Raw genomic sequence first — 9,458 nt, 5'->3', positions numbered from 1 at the left:
TGGATGACGTTCCAAGCTGGACATTTCCTCCCTGAACCTTGAATAGACTTCTGAATATTCTACTTATCACATGCCATGGCCCTAGTGCCCCAAAAAAAAAAAAACAAAAACAAAAAAACAAAAAACGTATCATGAAAAGGCCACTGCAGGGGCAGTTGGTTATGCATCCTACTTCGGCTCAGGTCATGATCTCATGGTTCATGAGTTCATGCCCCACATCGGACCATCCAGGCACGGAGCCTGGAGCCTGCTTCAGATTTGGGGTTTCTCTCTCTCTCTCTGCCCCTCCCCCATTTGTGCTCCGTCTCTCTCTCTCAAAAATAAACAAACATTTAAATGAAAATTTTTGTATGAAATACAGCCAGATCAACACTAAACCATCCTGCACACCTAGAAAACTGATCTGAGGTTTAACACAACAATCTGCAATGCCTGAACCACAGAACTCAGCAGGTACACGGCGCGGAGAGGTGAACTGGGGGAGAGAGAAGCCGGGAGGACAGGATGCTGTTTTTCCGTGTGGAGAGGACAGAGACGGAGGAAAGGGAAATACAGGAAAAGCACCCCTCCCAAAGCAGCTGGAGAGAAGGTGGAAAAGTGGAAACAGCCGCAGGGACTTAACTAAAAAGGGAGAAAGGAGAGGGCTTAAATTCCATTAAAACTATAAACAGGGGGAGCTCAGAGGCTGAAACTCTGCAGCACAATACCTGGCGGAGCTCGGGTGGGTAGGGCGAATCTCCAGGAGCAGAGAGGAGTCCGGGGGTCTTCAGACTGAACGAGAGGTGGTTCCCAGGACAGCTGGTAGAGGCTGTGTGGATCCCCCAAAGGCAAGGCCCCAGTGGACCCAGGAGAACAACCTGGTGCTGGAACAAGGTCGCTTGGGGCGGAGCCCGGTGCCAGATGCGTGTTGTGATTTTCCATAATCCCTGAAACGCCACTGCTACACGATCGTGCGAACTTTCTCTGGGGCAGGCTGGCACCCGGCTGCAGTATCTGGGCATCGGCAGCAGCAACCAGCAAACGTTCCTGGGTGCAGCCGGCACCCGGCCACCGCTCAGTGAGACCCTCCCTCAGAGGAGCAGAACGGGTCAAAGCCGCAGTCCCTCAGAAGTAAGGGGTTGGGAAAAAACTCAGGAGGGAGGTGTTGCCTGGGGTTCAGTTGCAGATGGTGTAAAAGCGGGGAGTGGAGGGAAGCTGAAGACAAAGGACAGGTGCACAATTGCTAAACTAATCCCGGGGAATGGAGTTCCATACTAGAGACCAGGTATCTGGGCGACACCATTTTCACCACTCCCGCGCATGCGCATACGGACCTACAAGCGGCACGACAACCCACCCCAGTAAGCTAAGCAGCGCCATCTAGTGGAGAACGGAGCCGTTACACTAAGCCCCGCCAACTGGGCCAACCCCGCTCTTCAGGAACACAAGTTTCTCTGCCTGCTTACTTTATGGACTATAAAGTGCTTCATAGTTTGACTTCTGGGGGAAATTGAAGTAATTTCAGTTGTATTTCGGTATGTTCGCCGGTCCATCTATTCAATTTTCTTTTTTTTTCTTCTTTTCTCTTTTTCGTTTCTTTTCTTTTTCTTGAATACAGAAAGAGAAAAATTTTTATTTTTACTTTCATTTTTATTAAAAATATTTTTCTTGAATTTTTTTCTACCATATTTTTTACTTTTGTGTAAATTTTTTCAAATTCTATTTTACTTCCATCATTTCATTTTATTCTACTTCACTGCATTCATTTTTTCAAATTTTCAAAAGATTTCCTTTTTTTTCTTTTTGTTTTTTTTATTCCCCTTTTTTCTCTAATCTATCAAATCTCTTTCAACACCCAGACCAAAACACACCTAAGATCTAGCATCATTTACTCTATTTTGTGTGTGTGTGTCTGTGTGTGTGTGTTTAATTTTTTAAATTTTAATATTTTTTAATTTAATTTTTTAATTTTAATTTTTTTACCTCATTAATTCCTTTCCTCCCTTCAAAGTGACAAAATGAAGGAATTCACCCCCAAAAAAAGAGCAGAAAGAAACGACAGCCAGGGACTTAACCAATAGATACAAGCAAGATGTCTGACCAGAATTTAGAATTATGATAATAAGAATACTAGCTGGAGTTGGAAATAGATTTGAATCCCTTTCTGTGGAGATAAAAAAGTAAAAACTAGTCCAGATGAAATAAAAAATGCTGTAACTGAGCTGCAATATTGAATGGATGCCATGGCAGCAAGGATGAATGAGGCAGAGCAGAGAATCAATGTTATAAAGGACAAACTTATGGAGAATAATTAAGCAGAAAAAAAAAAGAGGGAGTCTAAGGCATAAAAGCACAATTTAAGAATTAGAGAAATCAGTGACTCATTAAAAAGGAACATCAGAATCATAGGGGTCCCAGAAGAGGAAGAGAGAGAAATAGGGGTAGAAGGGTTATGTGAGCAAATCATAGCAGAAAACTTTCCTAACATGGGGAAAGACACAAACATCAAAATCCAGGAAGCACAGGGGACTCCCATTAGATTCAACAAAAACCGACCATCAACAAGGCATCTCATAGTCAAATTCACAAAATACTCAGGCAAGGAGAGAATCATGAAAGCAGAAAGGGAAAAAAAGTCCTTAACCTACAAGGGAAGACAGATCAGGTTTGCAGCAGACTTATCCACAGAAACTTGGCAGGCCAGAAAGGAGTGGCAGGATATATTCAATGTGCTGAATCAGAAAAATATGCAGCCAAGAATTCTTTACCCAGAAAGGCTGTCATTCAAAATAGAAGGAGAGATGAAAAGTTTCCCAGACAAACAAAAATTAAATGAGTTTGTAACCACTAAACCAGCCCTGCAAGAGATTTTAAGGGGGACTCTCTGAGGGGAGAAAAGACAAAAAAAAAAAAAAAAAAACAAACAAACAAATAAATAAAGACCAAAAGCAACAAAGACTAGAAAGGACCATAGAACACTAACAGAATCTCCAACTCTACAAGCAACATAATGGCAATAAATTCATATCTTTCTGTACTCACTCTAAATGTCAATGGACTCAATGTTCCAATCAAAAGACATAGGGTAACAGAATGGATAACAAAACAAGATCCATCTATATGCTGTTTACAAGAGACCCACTTTAGACCTAAAGACACCTTCAGATTGAAAGGAAGCGGGTGGAGAACCAACTATCATGCTAATGGTCAACAAAAGAAAGCAGGAGTAGCCATACTTATATCAGACAATCTAGACTTTAAAATAAAGACTGTATCAAGAGATGAAGAAGGGCATTATATCATAATCAAGAGGTCTATCCACCGAGAAGACTTAACAATTGTAAACATTCATGTACCAAATGTGATAGCATCCAAATATATAAATCAATTAATCACAAACATAAAGAAACTTACTGATAATAATACCATAATAGTAGAGAAGTTCAACACCACACAGCAATGGACAGATCATCTAATCAAAACATCAACAGGGAAACAATGGTTTTAAATGACACACTGGACCAGATGGACTTAACACATATATTTAGAACATTTCATCCTAAAGCAGTAGAATATACATTCTTCTCCAGTGCACATGGAACGTTCTCCAGAATAGACCACACACTGGGACACAAATCAGCCCTCAACAAGTACAAAAGATAGAGATAATACAGTGCATATTTTCAGACCACAATGCTATGAAACTCAAACTCAACCACAAGAAAAAATTTGGAAAGGTAACAAATATTTGGAGACTGAAGAACATCCTACTAAAGTATGAATGGGCTAACCAAGAAGTTAAAGAGGAAATTAAAAAGTACATGGAAGCCAATGAATATAACACCACAGCCCAAAACCTCTGGGATGCAGCAAAGGTGGTCATAAGAAGAAAATATATAGCAATCCAGACCTTCGTAAAGAAGGAAGAAAGGTCTCAGACACACAACCTAACCTTACACCTTAAAGAGATGGAAAAAGAACAGCAAATAAAGCCCCAGACCAGCAGAAGACGGGAAATAATAAAGATTCGAGCAGAAATCAATGCTATCAAAACCAAAATAACTGTAGAACACATCAATGAAACCAGAAGCTGGTTCTTTGAAAGGATTAACAGAATTGATAAACCACTAGCCAGTTTGATCAAAAAGAAAAAGCAAAGGACCCATATAAATAAAATCAAGAATGAAAGAGGAGAGATCACAACCAACACTGCAGAAATAAAAACAATAATAACAGAATATTAGGAGCAATTATACACCAATAAAATGGGCAATCTGGAAGAAATGGACAAATTCCTAGACACATGTACACTATCAAAACTAAAACGGGAAGAAATAGAAAATTTGAACAGACCCATAACCAGTAAAGAAGTCGAATTAGTAATCAAAACTCTCCCATAAAACAAGAGTCCAGCACCAGATGGCTTTCCAGGGGAATTCTCCCAAACATTTAAGGAAGAGTTAACACCTACTCTCTTGAAGCTGTTCCAAAAAATAGAAATGGAAGGAAAACTTCCAAACTCTTTCTATTAGGCCAGCATTACCTTGGTTCCAAAACCATACAGAAACCCCACTAAAAGGAGAACTATAGACCGATTTCCCTGATGAACATGGATGCAAAAATCCTCAACAAGATATTAGCCAACCAGATCCAACAATACATTAAAAAAATTATTCACCATGACCAAGTGGGATTTATACCTGGGATAGAGGGCTGGTTCAATAGCCGCAAAACAATTCACGTGATTCATCACATTGATAAAAGAAAGGACAAGAACCATATGATCCTCTCAATAGATGCAGAGAAGGCATTTGACAAAATACAGCATCTTTTCTTGATAAAAACCCTCCAGAAAGTAGGGATAGAAGGATCATACCTCGAGATCATAAAAGCCATATACGAAAAACCCGATGCTAATATCATCCTCAATGGGGAAAAACTGAAAGCTTTCCCCCTAAGGTCAGGAACAAGACAGGGATGTCCACCCTCGCCACTGTTATTCAACATAGTATTGGAACTCTTAGCCTCTGCAATCAGACAACACAAAGAAATAAAAGGCATCCAAATCAGCCAGGAGGAGATCAAACTTTCACTTTTGGCAAATGACATGATACTCTATACGGAAAACCAAAAAGATTCCGCCAAAAAACTGCTAGAACTGATTCATGAATTCAGCAAAGTTGCAAAATGTAAAATCAATGCACAGAAATCGATTGCATTCCTATACACCAACAATGAAGCAACGGAAAGAGAAATCAAGGAATCCATCCCATTTATAATTGTGCCAAAAACCATAAAATACCCAGGAATAAATCTAACCAAAGAGGTGAAAAATCTATACACTGAAAACTATAGAAAGCTTATGAAAGACATTGAAGATGACACCAAAAAATGGAAAAAGATTCCATGCTCCTGGATAGGAAGAACAAATATTGTTAAAATGTCAATACTATCCAAAGCAATCTACATATTCAATGCAATTCCTATCAAAATAACACCAGCATTCGTCAGAGAGCTAGAACAAACAATCCTAAAATTTGTATGGAACCAGAAAAGACCCTGAATAGCCAAAGCAATCTTGAAAAAGAAAACCAAAACTGGAGGTATCACAATCCCAGACTTCAAGCTGTATTACAAAGCTGTGATCATCAAGAGAGTATGGTACTGGCACAAAAACAGACATTCAGATTAATGGAACAGAATAGAGAACCCAGAAATGGACCCACAAACGTATGACTGACTAATCTTGGACAAAGCAGGAAAGAATATCCAATCCAATGGAATAAAGACAGTCTCTTCAGCAAGTGGTGCTGGGGAAACTGGACATGCAGAAAAATGAACCTGGACCACTTTCTTACACCATACACAAAAATAAACTCAAAATGGATGAAAGACCTCAACGTAAGACAGGAAGCCATCAAAATCCTCGAGGAGAAAGCAGCCAAAACCCCTTTGACCTTAGCCGCAGCAACTTCTTACTCAACACGTCTCCGGAGGCAAGGGAAAGAAAAGCAAAAATGAACTCTTGGGACCTCATCAAAATAAAAAGCTTCTGCACAGCAAAGGAAACAATCAGCAAAACTAAAAGGCAACCAATGGAAATGGAGAAGATATCTGCAAACAACATATCAGGTAAAGGGTTAGTATCCAAAATTTATCCAAGGATTTATCCAAGGGATACAGGTATGCTGTTTCAAAGGGACACATGCACCCCCATGTTTATAGCAGCACTATCAACAATAGCCAAAGTATGGAAAGAGCCCAAATGTCCATCGATGGATGAATGGATAAAGAAAATGTGGTATATATATACAATGGAATATTACGCAGCAATCAAAAAGAATGAAAGCTTGCCATTTGCAACTATGTGGATGGAACTGGAGGGTATTATGCTAAGTGAAACTAGTCAGTCAGAGAAAGACAAATATCATATGACTTCACTCATATGAGGACTTTAAGACACAGAAATGAACATAAGGGAAGGGAAACAAAAATAATATAAAAACAGGGAGGGGGACAAAATAGAAGAGACTTAAATATGGAGAACAAACGGAGGGTTGCTGGAGGGTTTGGGGATGGGCTAGATGGCTAAGGGGCATTAAGGAATCTACTCCTGAAATCATTGTTGCACTATATGCTAACTAATTTGGATGTTAATTTTAAAAATTAAGTAAATAAATAAATAAATAAATAAATAATAAATTAAAAATTTTAAATTAAAAATAAATAAATAAATAAAAATTTAAAAAGTAAAAAAAAAAATTTAAGAAATAAAAGGCCACTGCAAGTGAATCATTTTAAACAGGAATCGAAATGTCATAGTAAATAGTTGGGGGAGGTAAGAATTTAGGTTTTATCAAGAGGTAAATTTGAGAAATAAAACCAGAAATTAGAGAAATAAATTTCTTAGCCTTGTATTTAACCAAATTTTATTATAATTGTAACTATGTACTAATAAGAATTGCCTAGTTATCTGACAATTTATAAAAGAGCAAGCTAGAACATCTTCCACCTCATTCGTTCTCTTAACATTTTTTACTTCATGTTTGACTTCCAAAGCAAAATTACAAGACTGGTCATTTTGTAAAAATTTCCAAAGTTTTCATTGATTTTACCAAGTAACTCTTTTTTTTCTTAATTTTTTAATGTTTATCTATCTTTCCAAGAAAGAGAAACAGACAGAGCACGCATGGGGGAGGGGGCAGAAAGAGAGGGAGACACAAAATCTAAAGCAGACTTCAGACTCTAAACCGTCAGCATAGAGCCTGATGCGGGGCTAGAACCCACGAACTGCAAGACCATGACCTGATCCGAAGTCAGATGCTTAACCGACTAAACCACCCAGACGCCCCTATCTTTTTTTTAATTTTTTACCATGTAACTCTTAATTCTTTGGCATTTAAATCATTCCCTTTTGAAACTCCTGTCTTGTCATTATGCTTGTGAGTTACCTCTATTTCAATCTCAAATTGTTTTACCTGACATAACTCTGCTAGATTTGCCAATGGCTTAGCAGTTCTCCCATATTGTCTTTATCAACTACATGAAGTCCTTCTTATTTTGAAGGTTCTGTCACTTCACTTGCTGTTACATATTTTGCATTTGTCTGGTATGCAATATCAGATGATCATTAGCGACTGACCACAAAGACATTCGTGAAAATGATACCCAGGGTAGACTCTCCTATTGAGTAAGTACATGTGTTTGAGAGAAAATAAACTTGTAAGTGGTCAGCTAATTCATGAATTCATTCAACAAACATTTATTGAGCACCTACTATGTTCCAAGCACTATTCTAGACCATGATGCTACTACGGAATTGACTAACGAGAAAGAAAACCCTTGGCTTCATGGAATTTATAATCAAGTATGAGAGGCAGAAAATGAACAAGAAAGTGGTGGATAGTGACAGGTGTGCCGTGAAGAAAAATAGAGTAAGTTTAAGAGACAGAGAGTGATGGGGGGTTAAACTGGGTGCTCAGACAAGACCTCTTTGAAGAAGTCACTCTTGAAATGTCCTTAGTAATACCTGCAAAAAGTAAGGATACCACCCATGTGAATATTTTGAAATATTTATTTTTTTTTAACATTTTATTTTGAGAGACAGAGACAGAGCATGAGTGGGGGAGGGGCAGAGAGAGGGAGACACAGAATCGGAAGCCGGTTCCAGGCTCTGAGCTGTCATCACAGAGCCTGACACAGGGCTCAAACCCACAAACCATGAGATCTACCTGAGCCAAAGTCAGATGCTTAACTGGCTGAGCCACCCAGGCGCCCCTACAGTTGAAATATTTAAAGACTGTAACACCTCCTTTTTTTCTTTCACTGATAATCATAACATTGAAAGGTTTTTGTATTATAAGAATAGATGCGAGTCCATTCCAATTTTTTCAAAACAAATAATTCGAAAAAAGACAGCTCAAATTGGGGTACCTGATTGGCTCAGTTGGTAGAGTATCCAACTCTTGATCTCAGGGTTGTCAGCCCGAGCCCCATGTTGGGTGTAGAGATTACTTAAAAAATATATTAAAAAAAAAAAAAAAACCATAGCTCAAATTAGTAGAAGGGGCATGCTTGATAAGAGCATTCACCCCACAGGCAGTTTGGAGGCAAAACCAAAAGAGCACATTTGGCCACAAATGCGCAGAATTAGCTGTTGCATGTAAAAGTAGGAATTTCAGCCCTCGGTTGGGAGCTGCACCTGCCAGGAACTCCCACCCCCCTCAACACCTCATCCACCATCACCGCTTTGATCGTTCACCCCACCAACTTCACTAGCAAGTCCACAGTCGCTTGTCCACGGCGAGCAATGGCAAACTCTACAGGCCCTGCTAAAGTAAACGCCCGACGGTTCAGCTCAAACGTAGCACCCTCGCACCACACTTGCCGCTAGAGGGGGACAAGGCAGAGCTTGCTGTCAGGCCGCTCTCGGTCTCAGCGTCCTGCACAGGCACTCCGGTTGCCCCTGTCTCACCTGGCCAAACGGGGGGCAGGGGGTGGGGTGGCTGATGAGATCAATTTCTTCAGCATAGTGGGCGGAAGCTTTGTGTTTAGCATACCCACAAGGAGAAAATGTGGCAAAGTGGAAGCGATGGGGAAAGAGAGTGAAAGGAAATGCACAGCAGTAGGAAAACATTCAGTGAATATTTTTGTACTATGACAATGTCACTTTCCTACATAGTCTTGTAACTTCTGAGATTCGGATAACAAATCCCCAGACAAGAAAAGACTTGTGATTATGTCTTCACATCCTTCCAAGTTATGCACTCTTTGAACAGAAAGTAGACTGATTGAAAGGCAATTCAGGGGCACCTGCACAGCTCAGTCAATTAAGCATCCGACTCTTGATTCCAGCTCGGGTCATGACCCCAGGATCGTGGGATCAAGCCCCACATCAGGCTCCAAGCTGAGCGAGGATCCTGCTTAAGATTCTCTCTCTCTCTCTCTCTCTCTCTCTCCCTCTGCCCCTCTCCCCCGTT

Source organism: Leopardus geoffroyi, chromosome C3 (assembly GCF_018350155.1).
Source record: "Leopardus geoffroyi isolate Oge1 chromosome C3, O.geoffroyi_Oge1_pat1.0, whole genome shotgun sequence".
Lineage (NCBI taxonomy): Eukaryota > Metazoa > Chordata > Mammalia > Carnivora > Felidae > Leopardus > Leopardus geoffroyi.
This window is presented reverse-complemented; position numbering follows the sequence as displayed.